This window comes from Protopterus annectens, chromosome 1.part0, assembly GCF_019279795.1.
Source record: "Protopterus annectens isolate FY-2018-M chromosome 1.part0, PAN1.0, whole genome shotgun sequence".
NCBI classification, from domain to species: Eukaryota; Metazoa; Chordata; order Ceratodontiformes; family Protopteridae; genus Protopterus; species Protopterus annectens.
The window spans coordinates 1,145,617,465-1,145,643,269 of record NC_056725.1 but is presented as its reverse complement, the minus strand read 5'-3'; positions in this window follow the sequence as shown (position 1 = coordinate 1,145,643,269).

Sequence of the window (25,805 nt, the reverse complement as noted above, 5' to 3'; positions counted from 1 at the left end):
CAGTACAAAAGTTCAGCTGGGGTTGCACAGCAAGGGAAGGAGCAGGAAACAGTGGCAACTCTGACACAGTCAACATTGTGGAGTGATAGGCCTTTGAGTTTTCATATGAAAGAACAATGGATGATGCAGGATATAGCTGAAGAAAATATGTCACAGGAAGATGTTCTGGAACTTTCTGCAGAATGCCTGCAGGAAATGGAGAACACAGATTGTGCCCTCAGTTTAGAAGAAAATGATCTAAGGGAATAGTTGCTTGATTTAATAGGATGAGTAGACATATTAAGATCGATGAAAGAAATATATTTGAGAAAGTCAAAAAGACCCAATATATTAGAAGTCTGATAAAGCAAATTAATATATTAATCAAGGCTATTAACAGAAATTTATGTGATATAACAAAAGTAAATTTGATATATTTCTGTGCAGCTAAATTAATAACAGATAAAGCCTTAATGCAAAAACACAGAGCAATAAGAGAAAGGAAGGGAAGAAATCAACTACCATCATGGAAGCATTGAATAAAGAAAACTATAAAGCAATTAAGGCTAGAACACTATAGAAGAGGGAACATATCAACAGAAATGCTTAGAACGACAGACATGACAAAAGAAGCACACAGTATCATAATAGACCAGGATCTATTATACACTATTACAATTAATAAACTAAAAATATCATCATAGGCAGAAAATTTTAGAAGATATGTAGATAAATATAAAGGAAAAGTACAAAATAAGCAAGTCATTGATGACTCAAAAAAGTTTTATAGAGGGAGGCGTGGCCAGGATGCTGACAGACTAGCAGCACAGTTTTCTTGCTCTACTACTCTATTTCTATTTCTGACAGGAACTTTTATTTTTTATAATACCCTAAACCAATTTTTGAACAAAATCAGTTACCTGATACTACATAAAAGGAAATTATCTAAAAAAATGTCTAAATATCTGAATTCTTTCCTGTCAAATTATTCATTTGAAAAGTCTGTACCAGTAGCTGTAAAATGTGTCATTCAAAGACAATCACTAAGGACTTGCCTTTAAAGAAAGAACTCCAAGCTGCTCTTTCTAACATACAAGAACTTTCTTTAAAAATGGTTAGAATGGACAACAAACTTGACAGCTTTAAAGAAAAATTATCCAAAGGGATAGAACAGATACACAAGATTTTAAAACAACAGAAAACTCAGATATCTTGGAATGGAAGATGCCCCTAATGAAATAGAAGGCAGAGTATCTGAAGATGAAACAACACTGAATTTCTACTGTGACAGAATGTGTTATTACTAAACAAAACTGATGACTTGGAGAAAAGATCCAGGAGAAATAACATTCTTATTTTTGGACTGCCTGAAAAATAGAAGGAGAAAATATGGTCAACTTTCTTACTGCCTGGATTCCAAAGACTCAATTTATCGGAAGCTATGTCATATGGTATAGAAAGAGCAAACAGGTCTTGAGTTTCAGTGTTCATAAACTAACTCTTCACCAAGATCAGTTATTGTTAAGTTCTTCTCATCTCAAGACAAGGAGCTAATACTTAAAACAGCTTGGTCCAAATCTCCTAATAAACTGGATGACAAACTAATAAGATTTGAGAATGACTATTCCAATGCTGTGATGACCAAAAGGATTTTTTTTGCCTCTTATAAAAGAACTTAAGAAAGACAGTTTAAGGTGCATTTGCTCTTTCATGCCAGGCTCAAAATATTCCAGATGAAATTAGACAATCTGAGGACCCAGACTCTACACTGTCATTTTGAAAAGCAAAACAAAAAAAATTCTAGACCAAACTGAAGATATGGACTGGAACAATAGTACTTTGAAGAGACAAGCAGAAGTAAATTTTGTGAAATTCAATGAAAAGAAAAAGAAACTAAAGGACAAATGACCCTTAGCTTTAATATAACATTGATCTTAACTGTTTTAATAACAAAATTATTTTTCCATAACAAAGTTTACCAATTCAGTTACTGGAGATTTAGGCGAAAGGAAGGAAACAATTATTCATTTCTCTTTAAGGAAAATAAATGCCATTTCTTCTTTTCCAATATGTATTGCTAAGCAAATATTCTATATTTTATTTTCCATATTAAATATATGCATTAGCTTAATAAGCATTAAGAAATTAACTTTTTAACTAATAATAAGCTTTCTTTACATATATATCCTGGTTTTCTTTCTTCATACATGTGCCACATAAATCCTAAAGGGATAGCTTATGATAACATAACATAATAGCAAGTTTCTCCCAGTACATGAAATGTGTGTTGTGAATGGACTGAATGTTTATGATATTTATGACTTTTAACTCTTAATTCACATGTCATGGTTGAGTGGAAAAATTGAAGTGTAGTATGAAAGAGATCCGGATGTGCTTTCTCTAAGAGATATCAGACTGTTATGCTGTTTACTGTTTATGAGTGCTTCTTTATTAATATAATGATAAAATACTAATATAATGATACAATGTTGGCTGTATTTTTTCTTATATAGTCTAAGTCTTATCTGTGATGTTTGGTACTAGCTTATTCATTGGGAAAAGGTTAGGAGAGGAGAAATACAGTAGTGAAGACAATTGTTGCATTTTAACAATGAGGTTTCACTTTGAAACTTGTCATTCTCTTGTTCTAGAGAGAGAGAGAGAGAGAGAGAGTGAGACAGAGAGAGAGTGCCAAATAGTTATAACAAAAAATAAAATGATAACAAGAAGTGCTACAGCATAGGTTCTTAAATAGCAGGGAGCAGTTTGGTTTTAAACACTTAAACAACCTTCTTTCTCAGTGTAACATGAATGAAAGTTGTTTACTGACCATGGTATTGTGTGTGCATGTGTGTGTGTGTGTGTGTGTGTGTGTGTGTGTGTGTGTGTGTGTGTGTGTGTGTGAGCGTGTGTGTAAGAAATACTGGATACAATTTAGTTTTATGCTTGATTTTAACACACAAATTAAGTGCAAAATAGTAAGGTGTTAATTAACTTGCACTCTGTGCTACATTTACCTCAAAATTACTATTTTAACACTTGCAAAACCTGTATTTTTCTCTTTAAGTTATATAATACATTTTATATTACTGTGGCACCCTACACAATATAGAATTCATTTATTCAATTCAACTTTTATCTTAAGACATTATATTATTCAAACTACATTCTGTTCTATTAATTTAAAGAAGGGAGGATGATCTTGTTTATGTCTGTTGATGTCAGTCCCCTGCTTGGTTGACTTGTTCTGGATATGTGGACAATAGATATGTATATATTTATGACAATGGTTGTGGTGATGATCTGTGTTGGTTTCTGTGTGGATGTGCTTTTTCAGCAGAAAGCTGAGGAGCTCAAATACATGGCAATATTAGAAGCTCATGCTCTGAAAGTTAATTGAAAGTCTGACTCATAGTAAAGGAGGGACTAATATGAAAGTAACAGCATGTTTCCACACAGTCAGACAAAATAACACTGTCATTTTGATAAGCTGGGAATTTACGTGTCTCTTAAAAAGACTGTAGTAGGCATGTTGCCAACCATATGTTATCCCTCAGTACAAATATCAAATATAATTCTGGGAACATATTCTTAGTTATTTTAGACATCACAGTTACTCTTTTACTATTTTGTATCTCATAGTATGTTCTAGTGAATATGATATCCTATTTATAGAAGAGACACATTTTGAAAGATAATTGTATATGTAAGTTCTCACAAACAGGCAAAGATTTTTTTAGAGAAGTTTATTTGTTCTTTGAAATATATGTGTCTGCCATAACATACAAGCATGTACAGTATTGTAATCAAAACTGAGTTTAAATAGTTAACTAGTTAGTCACATTATCAATAATATATAATAGCATATTAGTAATATAGCATGATTGTTATAAACAATGTTATATGTCTTGTCTTTTATCTGTGTTAATCTTTTTTTTCTTAGAACTGAAATAAATGAATGGATTTATTATAATACTATATACGCTCTTATAAACAGAATAGAACCAAATGACTACAAGATCTGCTATACTTTGTAGTTTATAAGTTTTATAGCAAGTAAATGAGTGTTTATAATCTGAATATTATGTATATACTAACTCCTTTTAATTTTGTTAAACAAGTTAGACCTTTCATATATCACAACTTTAGAAGAAGTAGAGTGATACTAGATACTTATTTGTGGGTAGGTGGTAGTGTTTGAATAGGATTGCTATTCAAACCAAGAGTTTTAAACTCCACTGGGGGGGGGGGGTGTGAAAAACAACAGTGCATGTATAGTAGTTTACAAATTAATTCTTTTTTTGTGTCTAATATTCTTGTTAGAAAGTTTACAGTTAATCTAAATTATCTTATACTTATATCTATGAGTAAACAGTTCACTATATATTTAAATAGTTTTTCAGTACCATATTATTTACAAATGTATGAGGGTATTATATGTAATATTTATTGATTTTTCCTATTTTGGTAGCATGGCCAACTTGAAATGCATACCAATTAGTATTTAATAACAATGGATTAAATAATGGTTGTAAAATGGATAGTTTATACACATTTTTAAAATAGTTTATTCCCAAGTTATCTTTTTACAGGAAACACATTTAATAAAAGAAGATTTGGACAGACTTAATACTAAAAAATATTCGGTACTGAATAGTTCTCATTGTAAACAAAATAGAAGAGAAGTGGCTATTTTATGGAAAAAAACGTTGCCTCTACCTAAAATCCTGAATACATTTAGTGACGAAAAAGGCCTGTTTTGTTCAGTGACTTTAGAGATTCAAAGGCAACTATACACTTTCATTAATGTCTGTTAGATACATGGATTGGGACTACAAACAGTTAAACAACAGTTGGGGAAATAATATGAATATCAAAGGGAAACATTATTTTTGCAGGTGACTTTAACTGTATTTTATTTGACAAGGATACCAAAACTAGCTGTAAAAGGAAGAAACTTGCCTCAGTCAAGGCTTTGGTGGAGTTCACTGACTTATGTAATTTGAGAGATATAAATGAGTTTTCAGTATCAAACTCACTCTTCTTTACATATTTCTCACACAGGCATGGGACACAGTCATGAATAGATAGAGCATATGTTTCAAATGAGATTACTAGTAGAATAGATAACATTAAAGTAGTCTCTTGACCACTGTTGGATCATAATGTGATACCATCTGAAATTATAATGAATTCTAGTACTAATATCAAAATTAAAAGTATTCCTGCATATATAACCACTATGAAATACCTTAAGGAGTTCTTTAATAAAGACATTCAAACTTTTATTGAAATTAATCATGCAGGTAACACCTCAGAGATGTTTTATGGCACTCTTTAATAAAAAGTTTACTTTTTTGGCAAAAGTACAAGTTGATATGCACAACAAAAGAAACAATGAGACAAAGAATCAATAGATTTACAGGAGAAATTGATAAGTTAAAAATTAGACAGTCAAAAAGGAAATAATAATGTACCAGAATAAATAAAGAGCTTAAAAAGTAAATATTTAGAACTTTTATAACATAAAACTATGATAAATTTATACAAGATTAAAATAACTAATTATTCAATAAGTCCTAAATCCATGCATAAATTGGAAACTAGAACAAAAATGACTGTTAAATCTAACCACATCAAAGAATTATACTCCTCTATTAGTAAAAAGAAGGTTACTGAATCAGAAGATATTCTGGATGTTTGTTTCTTTTATTAAAAAGATTATTCAACACAAACCAACTATGGATACACAAGATCTAATTAAAACAGTTATAAAAACTATACTGAAAATAGACTATTAGAGGATCAAATAAAAATAATTGACAACTTGCATACCTTTCAACCTCTTAGAGCGATAAATCTGGGCAAAGCCATTAATAAAAGTGGGACAAAGGCCCAAAATAGGGACAATTTTTAAATATTGCTCTTACAAACTTAGTTAATAGAATAACAGGTTGCACATTAGCATACATTTTCTGAAGGGTATGAAGTCTGAAACTCAAATGACCTTTATTATTTTCTAACTTCAATCTTTAATGAAGGGTATGAAGTCTGAACTCAAAATTCAAATTAAAAACTTAAAACCCAATAAGGTACCTGAACTATACAAAAGAATGACTAAGGATGTTTTGAGTATTTTACTAGAGGTATTTTCAACAGTTAAAGGACTTATCCTGGAAATATACCCTAATATTCCCATTTTTAAAACCTGACAAGGACTTAACACAATGCCGTTCATATAGACCAATTTCATTATTAAATGTATATTATAAAATATTCATCTTGGCAATCTATGCCTCTAGAATAAAGCAATTTCTTCCAATGTTGATAAAAATGACCAGACTAGGTTTAAAATTAACAGGAACACCTATGATAATATCAAGAGAATGCTATCAATAATTGATTATACTAATAATTCAATAAAACAACTAACTTTGGTTAGTTTGCAAACCAATACTGCATTTGATTCAATTAATTGGGAACACTTGCTATTAGTACTAGAGGAATGAATATTTCCAAACAATGTCTTACAATCAATCAAAATTCTCCATGAAAACTCCTTTGCATACACTATGATAGGCTCATATACTTCCCAATCAATCATGATTACTAAAGGTACTAAACAGGGTTGTCCCTTGTCCCCATTGCTTTTTCCTCTAGTGATGGAACCTTTTACAAATTATATAAGATCAAATAAAAATGTCAAAGACATACTAAGAAATAATGATTTAACCCCCAAAATACAACTATTTGCAGATGACATCCTATTAACTTTGACTGACTGCAAATATTTTCTTACTGCAAGTATTCCAAGCAATATAAATATTCCAGAAGAAATTGGGACTCACTTTTAATGAGAATAAGACAAAAATACTACCTGTTAATTATAATATTATAATATAAAATAGATAAGAAATTACATAAATGCATTGTGAAAGATGGTAAAATCACTTACTTAGGGATAATCTTGTCTGATAATATTAAAGATATAACAACCTATAGTTATAATAACTTAAATTCCATAAAACAAACTCTTAATAAATGGAATCTTTTTTTCACTATGGAAGAGAGACTCTCCTTAATTAAAATGATTATCCCTTCCCAAAATTCTATATATAATACAATATTTATTCCTCCCACTCCCAAAAAATATAAAAGAGTATAATTCTTTGTTTATGAGATTTTTATGGTTTCTAGTAAGCCTAGATTGGCTTTAAACCATCACATTAGGGATTGGACATTGGGTGGTATTGGTCTTCCAGATTTAGAATTATATTCTTTATCCTCAGTTGTTAAGACAATAATTTCTTGATTAAATAAATGCAGGGAGGTATTTGGTGTAAATCCAATCATTTAAGAAAATCGTATCATACTGAAATAGCTACTAATAAATTGCATTGGTTAGTAAAAGACTATTTTATAGAAAACAAAAAAAAAACAGTCAACTCTTATTATATTAATACGATAATAACCTCCTTTAAATTTTTCATTTTAGGAACTACGAATATAAAGCATGGACTTTCTTTATATTTCCTATTGCCTATACTCAAAATAGTATTAATACCTTTAATTTAACAACAATGACTATATATAAAGACAAAAAAAGTTATTCTGGTATCAATTACTAGACAACGGGAAGTTATAAAATGTTGACCATATCATTAATAAGTTTGAGTTAAACAAAGACATGTGGTCAGAAATTCAAAATTATAGACAATTAGTTGAACATAAGATTAATCTAATGCAACCAATGGTTAGAAAGTCTTTCCCCACATTCATTGATTTACTCATTATTCTAATGCACCTGAATATAATTAGCAAGGGACTTCTATCTAAAATATATAAGGTACTTAAGAAATCAACAGTAAGTCACAAAGAAAGCTATTGGAATTGTTTTAGACTTGTTAATAATAACTTCCCAAATGAAGATGATAAAAAAACTAATATTATCTTCAAAACAAACTACTTCATCACTAAGGTAGACAATATTTTCTTGGAAGTTCTTACATAGAACCTTTATCATACCACATAAAGTTGAAGTGATGTATAATGAAGACACAAGATGTTGGAGATGTAAACTAAATGTTAAAGCTGACTGGCAGCATATGTTATACGATTGTATAAAACTTCAAACATATTAGGATAATATGAATTCTCTCCTAAAGTCTTTTTTTAATGATAAATGTATGCTGACCAAATTTGTTATGGTTTTAATAATAAATTCATACTGACCAAATCTTGTATTTTATTTAATATATCTATTCCCACTTGTGTCATGAAAATAAAATTCCCTCTTTTATGGAGTATTTTAACATTACAAGAAAAGTCCTCACCAAGAGCTGGAAGAAACAGATGACTCTTACTATGAAGGAATTTGTACACTTAGCAACTGAAGTCTGTTATCTAGAACATATCACAATCAAGACAAGAACATATAGAATCACCTCTTCATATAACATGTGGTTGAAATTAAAAGAGCTGCTGGATAAACAAACCTTAATAGTTAACTAACAACTACTCTTATCACATTTCTTTTTCTGTTTAAAAACATTGTTTTATAGTAGACACCACTGTAAATAGGCATTTTAGTTCTTGTTTATTATTGTACTTTTAGATATGCTTATTTCTTGTATAATATTTCTATTATCATATATTGTTTTGTTGTTAAAATTTTCATTAAAAACAATTGAAAAAATGTTTTATAGAGAACTGGCAAACAAAGCCAAAAAAGAAATAGAAATACCACCAAAAAAAGAAAAAATAAACACATTTTGGCAAAATATTTATGAAGATCTTTTGGAACACAACAAAGATGCTGAATAGGTAGAAGAAGAAGTAAAAGCAATAATAAGTTCAAATGTACAAGATATGAAATGGGATGAAGTAATGACCAGAGAAATAGCAACAAAATTAAGAAAAGCTCCTTAATGAAAACCCCAGGCCCAGATATAGTACTTAACTTCTGGCAAAAAGTATTAACATCTTTACACAAATATTTAGCCCTGAGTAAGAACTACTATTATGTGCATCCCAAACAGACACCAACATGGTTAACAACAGGAAAAATGTTACTCCGCCTTAAAGAATGAACCTGGAAGCTATGCTAAAATGTATAGACTGATAACTTGCCTTCCAACAATGTATAGAGTTGATGCTGACAGTGTTTATAGTCATTTAGAAGAAAACTCAGTCATAGCAAAAGAACAAAAGGGTAACAAAAGAAAGTTATATGGCAGAAAGGATAATTTGTTGTTAAATAAAGTCATAATGGAGACTTGTACAACAGGGAAGAATCTAAGTATGGCATGGATAGATTACAAAAAAACATTTGACAGCTTCCCACATTCCTGGATAAAGGAGTGCTTACAGATGCATAAGATATTCCTTACATTGATCAATTACATTACAGTTACCACGAAAACAGTGGCAAACTGGAATAAAAATCCGAAGGGGTATATTCCAGGGTAACTCTTAGTCACTGATCCGCTTTTGTCTTTCCTTTAACCCATTAAGCTGTCTACTTAACAGATTAGGTCATGGTTACAATTTGGCTCCCAGAAAACAGCAAAGGGAAAGACTTCTCATCTTCTTTTTGTGGATGACTTAAAAATATATAGGTGACAAGCCAGCCTTAGTAAGTACGGCAAGGGCACAGCAACAAAAATAAATATCAAAGTCAAAAAGAGAGCAGCCAGCCCAAAGTAGTGTATGGAAACCAATTTTAATATGGCAACAAACAGACCGGTTTCGACAAAAATTACATAGCCTTCCTCAGTGTAACAAAACTTGCACAAATAGCCATATTATAAATCAAACAATTAATAGGCAGCAGAACATGATTGGTTTGTCACAATTGCTCATTAAGCCCAGGGGGAATAACCCAGCCAGTCTGAGGATCCATTTCCTTTCTTTCAAATTTCATATACTGTGCCAGCCAACCTTATTCCCTTTCCTACCAATAATTAAATCAATAATAGTAAATCTGAAATTAGCTGTAGGGTGGTTCAGAACATGTTTATACAAGGCACTACTGTCCTTTTTGTTTTTAATATCACTAACATGTTCACTAATGCGAAATTTTACTAGTCTCGAAGTTTGTCCTACATAAAACACAGAACATGAGCAGGTAGCTAAATAAATCACCCATTCACTAGAGCAATTAGCAAAAACTTTTATATCAAAAACCTTGCCCATGTTTCTGCTAGTAAATTGCTTTGTCTTATCCACCCAGATACAGTGGGTACAATGCCCACATGTAAAAGACCCAAAAAGATAATCCCCCATCAGGGTTGTTTGATGCTGTGACTGGACATCTAAAGACCCAGTTTTGTAATGATTAAAAAAAAGAACCCAATGTCCTGCCTCTCCTGTAACCAAATGGGGATCTCTCTGGTAACATACTAGCAAGCCTCACATCCCCCATCAGGATGTTGCAATTTTGTTGAATAACTTGCAAAAAATTCTGTGTGTTACACCCATAGGTGGTAATAAATCTAATATGTGAATCCTAAGAATGCACCCTATCCTTATATCTCATAAGATACTATCTGTCTAATGATGACACCTCCCTGCATGCCATGGTAATGGTACCAGACTTCTATCCCTGAGCCCTGAATCTACCCACCAGGTCCCTCCTATGATCAAAATTGTTGAAATCAGAGCAGATATGCTTGATTCTCATAAATTGGGACTTAGGTATGTTGCGTATGATATGAGGAGGATGATGACTAGAAGCATGCAACAAGGGGTTATAGTCTGAAAATTTCCAGTGCACCTGTGTGTCTAATGTATGATACGGATTCCTACTAATCAGAACATCCAAAAAAGTAATGTGATTCAGATCAAAATTACAAGTAAAGGGAATACCCCATTTGTTGCTATTGATATAATCCAAAAATTCATTCAAATAAGCAACACCCGCTTTCCATACTAACCAGCAGTCATCCAAATGACGACGCCAAATAGCAATTTCAGACAAATACAGATTTTGAAGGGGATCGTAAATCAATTGTTCCTCTATATATGCCATGAAAAGATCAGCATGTATAGGAGCAAATGATGCCCCCATAGCAGTAGCCTGTATTTGCAAGAAACAGCAATCCTGATAGTAAAATACATTTTTGGTTAGTACATGTTCAGTTAATCCCATGAGGAAAGTATTGAAACCTGGTGGGTAAAGTTCCGATATCGTTAACCAATGTTCCAGAGCTAGCAAGCCTGCCCAGTGTGGTATTAGTGTAAAGGGCGGAAACATCAAGAGTACATAACACCCAACCTAGCTCAATTTGGGTGTCTTGCAAAATCTGAAGGAACTCCATTGTATCTGGAATACGGGCCCTAACATACCCAAGTAATGGGCGAAGATATTGTGTCAGATAAACCAACAACGGCTCCATGAGGGAACCCCTACCCGAGACAATAGGCCTGCTGGGGGGGGGCGGTCTGAAGTGATTTATGGACCTTGGGTAACAAGTATAGCTAATGAAGTTTGGGATCACTCACTGTCAAATGTTTAGAAATAGAGGTTATAATAATCCCCTCCTCCACTGCCAAATTCAAGAAACAGTCAATCTGCTTTTTAAAACCCTCAGTGGGGTCCAAAGGCATAAGCATATAATGCTGTTTATTAATCAATTGTCTCTTGGCTTCACTATCATACTTGACCCAGTCCATAACCACTACAGCACCCCCTTTGTCAGTCAGTTTAATAACCATATTTTTATTAGACTTAAGTTGTGTTAGGGCATCTTGTTGTATCTTAGAGATTATTTTCTAACTTTAATCTTTAATGAAGGGTATGAAGTCTGAACTCAAAATTCAAATTAAAAACGTAAAACCCAATAAGGTACCTGAACTATACAAAAGAATGACTAAGGATGTTTTGAGTATTTTACTAGAGGTATTTTCAACAGTTAAAGGACTTATCCTGGAAATATACCCTAATATTCCCATTTTTAAAACCTGACAATGACTTAACACAATGCCGTTCATATAGACCAATTTCATTATTAAATGTATATTATAAAATATTCATCTTGGCAATCTATGCCTCTAGAATAAAGCAATTTCTTCCAATGTTGATAAAAATGACCAGACTAGGTTTAAAATTAACAGGAACACCTATGATAATATCAAGAGAATGCTATCAATAATTGATTATACTAATAATTCAATAAAACAACTAACTTTGGTTAGTTTGGAAACCAATACTGCATTTGATTCAATTAATTGGGAGCACTTGCTATTAGTACTAGAGGAATGAACATTTCCAAACAATGTCTTACAATCAATCAAAATTCTCCATGAAAACTCCTTTGCATACACTACGATAGGCTCATATACTTCCCAATCAATCATGATTACTAAAGGTACTAAACAGGGTTGTCCCTTGTCCCCATTGCTTTTTCCTCTAGTGATGGAACCTTTTGCAAATTATATAAGATCAAATAAAAATATCAAAGACATACTAAGAAATAATGATTTAACCCCCAAAATACAACTATTTGCAGATGACATCCTATTAACTTTGACTGACTGCAAATATTTTCTTACTGCAAGTATTCCAAGCAATATAAATATTCCAGAATAAATTGGGACTCACTTTTAATGAGAATAAGACAAAAATACTACCTGTTAATTATAATATTATAATATAAAATAGATAAGAAATTACATAAATGCATTGTGAAAGATGGTAAAATCACTTACTTAGGGATAATCTTGTCTGATAATATTAAAGATATAACAACCTATAGTTATAATAACTTAAATTCCATAAAACAAACTCTTAATAAATGGAATCTTTTTTTCACTATGGAAGAGAGACTCTCCTTAATTAAAATGATTATCCCTTCCCAAAATTCTATATATAATACAATATTTATTCCTCCCACTCCCAAAAAATATAAAAGAGTATAATTCTTTGTTTATGAGATTTTTATGGTTTCTAGTAAGCCTAGATTGGCTTTAAACCATCACATTAGGGATTGGACATTGGGTGGTATTGGTCTTCCAGATTTAGAATTATATTCTTTATCCTCAGTTGTTAAGACAATAATTTCTTGATTAAATAAATGCAGCGAGGTATTTGGTGTAAATCCAATCATTTAAGAAAATCGTATCATACTGAAATAGCTACTAATAAATTGCATTGGTTAGTAAAAGACTATTTTATAGAAAACAAAAAAAAAAAACAGTCAACTCTTATTATATTAATACGATAATAACCTCCTTTAAATTTTTCATTTTAGGAACTACGAATATAAAGCATGGACTTTCTTTATATTTCCTATTGCCTATACTCAAAATAGTATTAATACCTTTAATTTAACAACAATGACTATATATAAAGACAAAAACACGTTATTCTGGTATCAATTACTAGACAATGGGAAGTTATAAAATGTTGACCATATCATTAATAAGTTTGAGTTAAACAAAGACATGTAGTCAGAAATTCAAAATTGTAGGCAATTAGTTAAACATAAGATTAATCTAATGCAACCAATGGTTAGAAAGTCTTTCCCCACATTCATTGATTTACTCATTATTGTAATGCACCTGAATATAATTAGCAAGGGAGTTCTATCTAAAATATATAAGGTACTTAAGAAATCAACAGTAAGTCACAAAGAAAGCTATTGGGATTGTTTTAGATTTGTTAATAATAACTCCCCAAGTGATGATGATAAAAAACTAATACTCTAATCTTCAAAACAAACTACTTAATCACTAAGGCAGAGATAGTTTCTTGGAAGTTCTTACACAGGACCTTTATCATACCACATAAAGTTGAAGTGATGTATAATGAAGACATAGGATGCTGTACATGTAAACTAAATGTTAAAGCTGACTGGCAGCATATGTTTTATGATTATATAAAAGTTAAAACATTTTGGGATAATATGAATTCTCTCCCAAAGTCTTTTAATGATAAATGTATGCTGACCAAATTTGTTATGGTTTTAATAGTAAATTTATACTGACCAAATCTTGTATTTTGTTTAATATATCTATTCCCACTTGTGTCATGAAAATAAAATTCCCTCTTTTATGGAGTATTTTAACATTACAAGAAAAGTCCTCACCAAGAGCTGGAAGAATCAGATGACTCTTACTATGAAGGAATTTGTACACTTAGCAACTGAAGTCTGTTATCTAGAACATATCACAATCAAGACAAGAACATATAGAATCACCTCTTCATATAACATATGGTTGAAATTAAAAGAGCTGCTGGATAAACAGACCTTAATAGTTAACTAACAACTACTCTTATCACATTTCTTTTTCTGTTTAAAAACATTGTTTTATAGTAGACACCACTGTAAATAGTCATTTTAGTTCTTGTTTATTATTGTTCTTTTAGATATGCTTATTTCTTGTATAATATTTCTATTATCATATATTGTTTTGTTGTTAAAATTTTCATTAAAAACAATTGAAAAAAAATGTTTTATAGAGAACTGGCAAACAAAGCCAAAAAAGAAATAGAAACACCACCAAAAAAAGAAGAAATAAACACATTTTGGCAAACTATTTATGAAGATCTTTTGGAACACAAAAAAGATGCTGAATAGGTAGAAGAAGAAGTAAAAGAAATAATAAGTTCAAATGTACAAGATATGAAATGGGATGAAGTAATGGCCAGAGAAATAGCAACAAAATTAAAAAAAGCTCCTTAATGAAAACCCCAGGCCCAGATACAGTACTTAACTTCTGGCAAAAAGTATTAACATCTTTACATAAATATTTAGCCCTGAGTAAGAACTACTATTATGTGCATCCCAAACAGACACCAACATGGTTAACAACAGGAAACATGTTACTCCTCCTTAAAGAATGAACCTGGAAGCTATGCTAAAATGTATAGACTGATAACTTGCCTTCCAACAATGTATAGAGTTGATGCTGACAGAGTTTATAGTCATTTAGAAGAAAACTCAGTCATAGCAAAAGAACAAAAGGGTAACAAAAGAAAGTTATATGGCAGAAAGGATCATTTGTTGTTAAATAAAGTCATAATGGAGACTTGTACAACAGGGAAGAATCTAAGTATGGCATGGATAGATTGCAAAAAACATTTGACAGCATCCCACATTCATGGATAAAGGAGTGCTTACAGATGTATAAGATATTCCTTACATTGATCAATTACATTACAGTTACCACAAAAACAGTGGCAAACTGGAATAAAAATTCGAAGGGGTATATTCCAGGGTAACTCTTAGTCACTGATCCGCTTTTGTCTTTCCTTTAACCCATTAAGCTGTCTACTTAACAGATTAGGTCATGGTTACAATTCCAGAAAACAGCAAAGGGAAAGACTTCTCATCTTCTTTTTGTGGATGACTTAAAAATATATAGGTGACAAGCCAGCCTTAGTAAGTACGGCAAGGGCACAGCAACAAAAATAAATATCAAAGTCGAAAAGAGAGCAGCCAGCCCAAAGTAGTATATGGAAACCAATTTTAATATGGCAACAAACAGACCGGTTTCAGCAAAAATTACATCCATCTGGGTGGATAAGACAAAGAAATTTACTAGCAGAAACATGGGCAAGGTTTTTGATATAAAATTTTTTGCTAATTGCTCTAGTGAATGGGTGATTTATTTAGCTACCTGCTCATGTTCTGTGTTTTATGTAGGACAAACTTCGAGACTAGTAAAATTTCGCATTAGTGAACATGTTAGTGATATTAAAAACAAAAAGGACAGTAGTGCCTTGTATAAACATGTTCTGAACCACCCTACAGCTAATTTCAGATTTACTATTATTGATTTAATTATTGGTAAGAAAGGGAATAAGGTTGGCTGGCACAGTATATGAAATTTGAAAGAAAGGAAATGGATCCTCAGACTGGCTGGGTTATTCCCCCCTGGGCTTAATGAGCAATTGTGACAAACCAATCATGTTCTGCTGCCAATTAATTGTTTGATTTATAATATGGCTATTTGTGCAAGTTTTGTTACACTGAGGAAGGCTATGTAATTTTTGCTGAAACCGGTCTGTTTGTTGCAAAGTGTAGTTAGGCAGCATAGGATGGTGGTTTTTAGGATGACATTGGTGATCAAGAAGAGGAGGATGAGTAAGGGCAGTACCAAGCATCAAATGGTGGAAATTGAAAAAGGGTAATTGTAAGGTGATGTTCAGGGAAGAGTTAAGACAGGCACTGGGTGGCAGTGAAGCGTTACCGAATAGCTGGGTAACTACAGCAGAGCTAGTAAGAGAGATGGCTGGAAAGGTGCTTGGTGTGACATCTGGAAAGAGGAAGGAGGACAAGGAGACCTGGTGGTGGAATGAAGAAGTACAGGAGAGTATGCAGAGAAAGAGGTTGGTGAAGAAGAAGTGGGATTGTCAAAGAGATGAAGAAAGTAGACAAGAGTATAAGAAGATGAGGTGCATGGCAAAAGAGAGGTGGCGAAGGCTAAGGATAAGGCATATGAAGAGTTGTATAAAAGGTTGGACACTAAGGAGGGAGAAAAGGACCTGTAGTGATTGGCTAGACAGAGGGACTGAGCTAGTAAAGATGTGCAGCAGATAAGGGTGATGAAGGATAATGAGGGAAATGTACTCACAAGCGAGGAGAGTGTGTTGAGCAGATGGAAAGAGTACTTTGAGGGGTTGATGAATGAAGAGAATGAGAGGGAGAGAAGGGTGGATGATGTGCGGATAGTGAATCATGAAGTGCAGTGGATTAGCAAGGAGAAAGTAAGGATAGCTATGAAGAGGATGAAGAATGGAAAGACTGTTGGTCCAGATGACATACCTGTGGAAGCATGGAGGTGTTTAGGTGAAATGGCAGTGGGGTTTTTAACTAAATTGTTTAATGGAATCTTGGAAAGTGAGAGGATGCCTGAGGAATGGAGAAAAAGTGTTTTGGTACCGATTTTTAAGAATAAGGGTGATGTGCAGAGCTGTAGTAACTACAGAGGGATTAAACTGATCAGTCACAGCATGACGTTATGGGAACGAGTAGTGCAAGCTAGGTTAAGTAGGGAGGTGATGATTAGTGATCAGCAGTATGGTTTCATGCCAGGAAGGAGCACTACAGATGCTATGTTTGCTCTGAGAGTGTTGATGGAGAAATATAGAGAAGGTCAGAAGTAGTTACATTGTGTCTTTGTGGATTTAGAGAAAACATATGACAGGGTGCCTAGAGAGGAGTTGTGGTATTGTATGAGGAAATTGGGAGTGTCAGAGAAGTATGTAAGAGTGGTACAGGATATGTACGAGGGTAGTGTGACAGCGGTGAGGTCTGTGGTAGGAGTGACGGATGCGTTTAAGGTGGAGGTGGGATTACATCAAGGATCAGCTCTGAGCCCTTTCTTATTTGCAATGGTGATGGACAGGTTGACAGATGAGATCAGACAGGAGTCCCCATGGACTATGATGTTTGCAGATGACATTGTGATCTGTAGTGAGAGTTGGGAACAGGTGGAGGAGACCCTGGAGAGGTGGAGATATGCTCTAGAGAGACAAGGAATGAAGGTCAGCAGGACTAACACAGAATATATGTGTGTGAATGAGAGGGAGGATAGAGGAATGGTGAGGATGCAGGGAGTAGAGGTGGCGAAGATGGATGAGTTTAAGTACTTGGGATCAACAGTTCAGAGTAATGGTGAGTGTGAAAGAGAGGTGAAGAAGAGAGTACAGGCAGGATGGAGTGGTTGGAGAAGAGTGTCAGGAGTGATTTGTGACAGACAAGTACCAGTAAGAGTGAAAGGGAAGGTCTACAAGAGGGTAGTGAGACCAGCTATGTTATATGGGTTGGAGACAGTGGCATTGACAAAAAGGCAGGAGTCAGAGCTTGATGTGGCAGAGTTGAAGATGTTAAGATTTGCACTAGGTGTGACAGGGATGGACAGGATTAGGAATAAGTATATTAGAGGGTCAGCCCAGGTTGGAAGGTTTGGAGACAAAGCCAGAGAGGCAAGATTACATTGGCTTGGACATGTGCTGAGGAGGGATGCAGAGTATATTGGGAAAAAGATGCTAAGGATGAAGCTGCCAGGTAACAAGAAAAGAGGAAGGCCTAAAATAAGGTTTATGGATGTGGTGAGAGAGGACATGCAGGTGGTTGGTGTGACAGAGCAAGATGCAGAGGACAGGAAGAAATGGAAACAGTTGATCTGCTGTGGTGACCCCTAACAGGAGCAGCTGAAAGAAGAAGAAGAAATCTGTTTGTTGCCATAATAAAATTGGCTTCCATACACCACTTTGGGCTGGCTGCTCTCTTTTTGACTTTAAAAATATATAGTTCATCAGATGAGGAGCTGAAAGTACAACTGAAAATGGTCAAAACTTTCTCAGATGATATAAAAATATTATTTGGTCTTGATAAATGTGCAAAAGCAACATTTAAAGTAGGAAAGCTGCAGTATTAAGAAAACATCAGTTTGGGACAGAAATGTGATATAAAGGAACTTGAGTAGGCGTGAGTGAATAAATATTTGAGAATTCATGAAGGATCGACAGTAGAACTAAAAACAGTCACACATCTTGTTGCTGGGTGTGGTACACTAATGGTAGAAGGCCTGTATACTGAAAGCCATAATAATGTGCAAGACTATTGCATTAGGGATTGTGCAAACATTACAATATTGAAGTAGCTGAGAAGCACTAGAAACATCAGCCACAAAGCATTACAGAGAATGATGACATTTATAACACATAGGATCACCAGTTACCCGCAGTTCAAAAAACAGGTATACTAGTCCATGAGAAGAAGACTAAAGTAGCATTAATCATTGTAATTGCTACACCCAGTGATTGCAGTGTCTTGCGTACCGAGAGACACAAAGTCATAAAATACCAGCATTTGCAGGCAGAAGTGATGGCGATGTGGAAGAAGGATACCCAGGCAGTTCCAATAGTAGCAGAAGCAATGTGTCTCATAAAAAAGAATTTATAGTCATATTTAGATATCCTACTGATATATGTGACTATGTATGACTTGCAGAAGGAGACTGTTTTGGGCACATTGCAGGTGAAGCAAAGAGCACTTTTGGCTAACATCAAATACTAAAATGATACTAATTTCATGATCTTTAATCAACACTGACAATGAAGTATTATCTCATACTAAATTGCTTGGCATGATCATTGATGACAGCCTAAAAATTTGACCTTCATATTCTAAATGTAGACTTTAGCTCTATAAAATAAAAAAATTATTCACAACTTCTACCATCACTTGTATATGGGGCACCCATCTTTATAAACATGAAACAGCTCTTAAAACTGAAATTGAGCAATACTATAACAACACTGCACATTTTTCTGCAAACAAACTCAATTAGACCCACCACAGTACCACAATAAAATAACTACGTTGATTAGAACTATCTCGCCATCTTACATAGACCAAATTAGTCACAACATAAAAATAATGAACAAACCTTCAGTCTGCCCAGCTCTTTGTACAATTCTCCAAAATTACACTCCACAATGTCCCTTAAGAACAAGTGATAAAACACCTTATCATACACCAAACCAAAAAATAAATAAATAAATAAATAAATAAATAAACTGCAGGGCACTTTCTAATGCAGAAGACAAAAACTTGGAACTCACTCCCTATAACAATCAGGTCATCATCCCAGCAAATGTTCCAAACTTCTTTAAAAGCATTCCTAATTCCTGGCTCTATTCATGCTCTGTACCTGGCTAGTCCCATCATATGATCCATTTTACTCTTTCGCCCCACCTCCATTTCCTAACCACAGTTTTACCTCTCACTTACCCCACTTTCTTGCAACTATCCTCTCATTCTTCATTTCCTCCAGCTATAATAATTTTCATTTATCTGACCTACTATTCCTCTCCTCTGTCTTACTACCATTTCTTGTTCTACTACTGTAACTCTTACTCACTTGCCATGCTACTAAAGTACACATTCTTCAAATGCTCATTTGTAATGTGTAAATATGTCTATCTCTATTAACTTTATATACATACTTTCTCTTCTCATGTATACATATATTCCTTTCTTTACTAACCAATCTTTGCTCTCGCTGATCTCTGACACTCTTTGTCAACTTTTTAATAATAATTTTCTCAACTAGTCTCTTATAAATTCATGTGTTTTCTCTACTTATCTCATGTTAGCTTCCATCTCTCTCTCTCTCTCTCTCTGTACCTCTTTTAATTTAAACAAACTAAAGTTAATACTCTCCCTAGACAATCTTACTATTTTTTGGCACTCTGTAATATTGTATTGAATTATACTTGTAAAATGACAACCTTTGCAACTCTGTTATATTATATTGCACTTCTAAAAAACAAATGTTTATAGTTGCTGTAGTCTACTGTTTTGTTTTCATGTAATATGTTGGAGCTTTCCTCCCTGAATTTCGTTGAAAATGGGTTAATGCCAATTGGACTTTTGCTGCAAACAAATGTCAATAAACAAACAAACAAATAAATAAATAATGAAGGAGAGATGGCAGATTGGCCATATGTACAGGGTCTACACCGACATCTCAAAAATGCTCGAGATAGAACTAAGACCAAGGTCCAAATGCTCTTCGGGGGAACATTGCCTTTTACATTGCAATATATATATATATATATATATATATATATATATATATATATATATATATATATATATATATATATATATATATATATATATATATATATATATATATATATGGGTCTACTTTGTTTCACTGAATTTCATTTCACCCAGACCACATTGCTGAAAATACAAATTACTGAAAACTCATTTCACTGAATCTCATTTCACTGACCTGAACTTAGTATATATGTCACTGTGTAGAGCACTGTAAGGCATGTAAAAGGTATTTGCCTTTTCCCCACTGTAGTGTGATCCTGGAGTTAGTATATATAGTTTGGGGGTGTGGGGGGCACAGCCCTCCACATTGGGGGCTGTGGGTGGTGTAGCCCCCACCTTGTTTGTTTTATATTCTATTTTACCAAAAGCTTCAAAGCAATACATTTTAAACAATAGACATACATAGTTACAACACCAGTGAGTAACTCTCTCCAGAAGACAATATGTACTCAAACTAAGTGGGGGGGGGGGCTACACCCCACCCCCAATCACATCCCCCCTAACTATATATACTAACTCCTGGATCACACTACAGTGGAGAAAAGGGCATATACCTTTTACTTGCCTTACAGTACTCTACACAGTGCCATATATAGTAACTGTAGTTCAGTGACATGAGATTCAGTGAAATGAGTTTTCAGTAATTTGCGTGAGACTCAACGAAGCAAAGTAGACCCATATATATATATATATATATATATATATATATGCATTTGTTTACCGGGATGGTCCACTAGGCCAAGGAGTGCCCATTTTCAGTGGAGGCCTGCGGAGAAAAGCTCCACATACAAAAGAAATTTAAATACAATCACATTTCCTACATACATAGAGAGATAACTTAAAAAAAAACAGACATACAATCTTATTATAAATTTCTAGTTGGAATAACAAAGGCAGTATACATTATATGCAAAATATACAAAGTATAATATATCATCTGCTTTGGATACTGTAGAGTGAAGACAGCAAGAGACAGTTGCGTAACTGTTAAGCAGTGGGGGAAAAATGTTAGTGAGATCAGGTGGGGGAAGATGCTCTGTAGTTGTCACCACATGTACATTGCCATAGGGCTAAGAGATGCTGTTTTAGAGACTTTTTGAAGGATATGTGATTGGAAATAGTTCTGAAAGAGCTGGGTAGGGAATTCCACGTTTAGCAGCAGTACATGAATAGATATATATGCAGTAGATAAAAAGGTCAGACAGACAAACCACTAAATAAAAACTGCAAAAAAAAAAAAAAAACATTCAAGCTAGAGTTTTCACTGTGTGATACCCTAAACCTCCTGTAACGGAGGCCCATTGAATAGTATGCAAATAACCCCTTAAGGACATCAAGTGTTTCAGATATGTGGCTTTTGAATGTCCATGGCTTTTTTACTTTTTATGTTTTTATGGTTACACGCAGGCCAATAGAGACAAACCACATTAGCTGTGGACATGCATGTTTCGGCCTTTTTATTGACCTCATCATATATGCTATATAACTTCCTGCAGGTCAAGTCAGCCATCCAAGCTGCTTGTTTAAATAAAAAAAGACTGTTCTGATACTAGAACTTAATTGTGAATAGGGAATCCAAATGAAAAACTATACGGTTTAGGAAAATGCACTTCACAAAATTGTAGGAGCTCAGAACAGCTCAATATACCTGAGAAGAATTCATCAGAATTGGATTTCTGGAAAGAGACCCTAATATCTTGACTGGTGACAAACTGTATCCATGAAGTTGGGAGGGAAGGTATGCGATAAAAATGATTAACGTGACTGAATATTTGCTGTCAGAAATGAATGTGGTTCAGTAAGGTAGACAAGCAGCAGGCAGTCAGTGCAGACGACTAAACTCAATCTTGGAAATGAGCTGCTCCCTGTGACAGGGATGCAGGGTTAGAATTTTTCCTCCTTCATTTACCTACTCTGTGACCTTGAGCAAGTCCCTTAACAAGACAGTGCTTTGGAGCCATTGGGAATTTGAATACATGAATACATTGTTGGAGAGGGTTTGGCATAATAGTGAAGGTCTTCACCTCACAGATGCAAGATACAGGGTTTGACTCTGATCTCTGATTATTGGCCAGGCTTGCAATAGTCTGCACACTGATAGTCAGTATTCACCTATAAACTTAAGATTCAGCTGATATATTAATGCCAGGTACTTCACCTACAAGTTCAAAGCAATCTTGCTTGTCATATTCCATGGCAAAATGGTGAAGAGACTTTAAAATAATAAAATTCCATTTAAACTAACTGAACAATTAATCAGAGAACAGGACTGGGAGTATTGTACATCATTCAGGCTGGAAAAACACTGACCTCAACCTACAAAAAGTGAAATTCAACTTGATTCAGATGGACAATCATACAAGCCATGAAAAATGTAATTCAAATTGCTGCAGATTATATTCATCGATCACTAAAGCATTTTTTATTTTTGCAGGAGGGCCTCCCATGTGGAAGGGAGAATGAAACTAAATTTCAGCAATGATGATGCACTGGGCCACATTTGTACAATTGTCCGTTGACCCCTGTCAAGTTCTCTGAGTCATGGGGGAGGAAAGATCTAGAAGAGAAATAGACAGGCCTGCAAAGAGCATGTCAATGACCTTAGGACATAGCATTTATTGCTGTCTAACTCCAAATAAAAATTATGAAAGTGAAAAGGAAACATCATTGACAGATGTTAAATATTTCTCCAACATGTGAAAGAGCTGCTCTCCAAGCAGCAGTGAATACATTGCTGAAACTTATTCATGTTTGGGGACACCTCTCAGCCTAAAGAAGATGAAGGTACTCTTAACAACCAGTTTAGAGCTTCACCACAATTTTGTTGTTCTGGTTTTGCTTTGATCTATAGTTCAACCATCTAGCATCCTTCATGTTTTGCATAATTAGTCCATTCATTCACCTCAGAGCAGAGAGCTATATGCCTCCAAACCTCCTCCCTGGGAGCAAGAGTCAAATGGCGGGATGTGCCATCATCCTTTGAGGCGAGCTGAGGCCTTTGAATTAGATTATGACCATCCCCTGTGTGCATACCAACAATATCTTCAAGAGATGAATTTCAATGAGTAAATCTTTTGGCATGTCTCCTACTTCCATAAAAGACATCCCCTTGAAAAGAAAATGATTAAATGATCTCTGGTATCCATCAGGAATTCCATTCATTGTATTTACTCTGAACAAGTGCTGCAGTCTTCCCACCCCGAGAGAGCAGTTAAGCAAATGTTTCCTAATCATTCTTCTCTTTCTCCAGCTAGTTACTCCACTGCACACTTTACTCATTGAACTTGGGTTGCGTCAGTCATAGTTGGGCTTCATTTCTGTGTACTAATAGAGCTGGGAAATGATCCACCACCATTTACCACCAATGGACAAGTGACAGAGAGAGCTTAGCACTGTCTCCACATCAGTAGCCACCTCTGCCTGAAAGCAACCTTAGAGAAATTCAGCATAGAGTCTAGGCGGATAGTGTCTTCTCTTGATAACTGCTTTTGTGCAGCTTCACTGTTCATGTTCTATGGAACGACTCATACAGACACATTTGCAGTTTGGTTATGATCATTAGCTGACTCTGTCTGAAACCTGAGTACACTATCACCATCATCTAAAGTGTGGAGAAGTGCATCACTGATGCTCCTACATGAAGTTGAAGACCATCACACTAACATTAATGTCCTTATGAGGGTCATTGTCATCAGTATTAAGGTAATGACTCAGTTTCTTTTCTGCTGGAAAGGAGATTGTGTTTGGATATTTGATGTTTGACTCTCAAATCAGATTTTAAAATTTCAGTTCAGTCACAGATGGACATCCCATGCAAATCAAAGGTAATGACAAAAAGTCCCACTGAAAGCATCAAACCTGTAGGAAATATAGGACAAAGGGTCCATATTCAACATGGTAGAAGTGGTACCTATCAGCCTTGCAAACAGTGCTAGTGTTGTGGCTGCTTAAATGACACTGAATGACAGTTTTTGTTTATTGGAATCTGTAACAAGGCGCTATATAGCTTTCATTTTAGCAAAGATGCTTGATTCAATCTAGCAAAAAGCTATTATGTAGGCCATGTGTTTTTCTCTGAACTGGTGCTCCCCTCAAGTTGAGAGCCAAAAAAAAAATGACCAACTCAGATTTAAAGTTGAAGACCAGAAAAAGAGCTCTTCTACTTTGAAACTGTAGCAAGCTGCTTGCTACAGATGTAACAAGCAACTTACTACAATGAAATCACCACACATTGAGTGCTTAAGCTGCAGTTTTGACTTTCATTTATGAAGACACAATGTTCTCATAGCTTCATAAAGCAGTGCTAGTATGGCACTTCTGCAACATTGGCACCTGTTGAATGTGTCCCCTAACAGCTTACCCCCCAGGCAGCCTCCCCTTTATCCCACCCTATTTAGGGTTCTGATAATAGTTCTTTTCTTTGCTTGAAGACCTTTTTTATTTATGCTTTAGCTCATGTTATAGTCAGTCAGTGAACTGTAGCAAGGAGGTATCATAAGTCTTTGCTACAGTTTAGCAAAGGTGTTTGACACGCCAAATAGGTATTATGTAGCTACATAAAAGTTATTTGCATAGTCTGAAGAGCTTTTTTGGTCCTCAGCTCTAGGACAACCTTTATTTTTGATTATGGGCTTCAATCTGGGAAGGTGGGAGGCTGCAAATGGGAGAATCACTCAGGGTGCCAACTGATCTTGCTACGGCTCTGAAAAGCAAAAAAGATACAGGCAGGCATCATGACCTGGGAGACACTGGTATTTTAGTTATATTAGATGTGCCTCATCTTCTCTCATCTTGTGGTCTATTCTATACAGAAGTACCTTGCTAGAGAAATTGAAAAAAGTGCAGGTAAGAAAAGGAAGGAAACCCCAATTCAGCTCTGTGACATAAAAGTGTCCATAGTTTTTGTGCATAGATTTGTAGGTCAAGATTTTGATTATTAAGTCACTGTAGTACCTATCAGTCATTCTGCCATTTCAGATGTCAGTGGATTGCCAGGTATTTAGAAAAGATTGCATATCTTTTCCCACATACAGTTATCATTTTTTTCTGCAGAGCTCATAGCAGGAAATTCTCTCTGTACCAGGCGATTGAGGTTCAATGTTAAGATGTGGAGTTATGAGGTTACTCATATGCATCGGCTATAATTCAGTCTTGTAGGGCTGAGACTTTCAGCTGCTGTCTACAATGTCTAAACAAGTTCAGTTCTGTGGTTTGTTTTCTCTCATTTCTGATGCGGTGATAGCT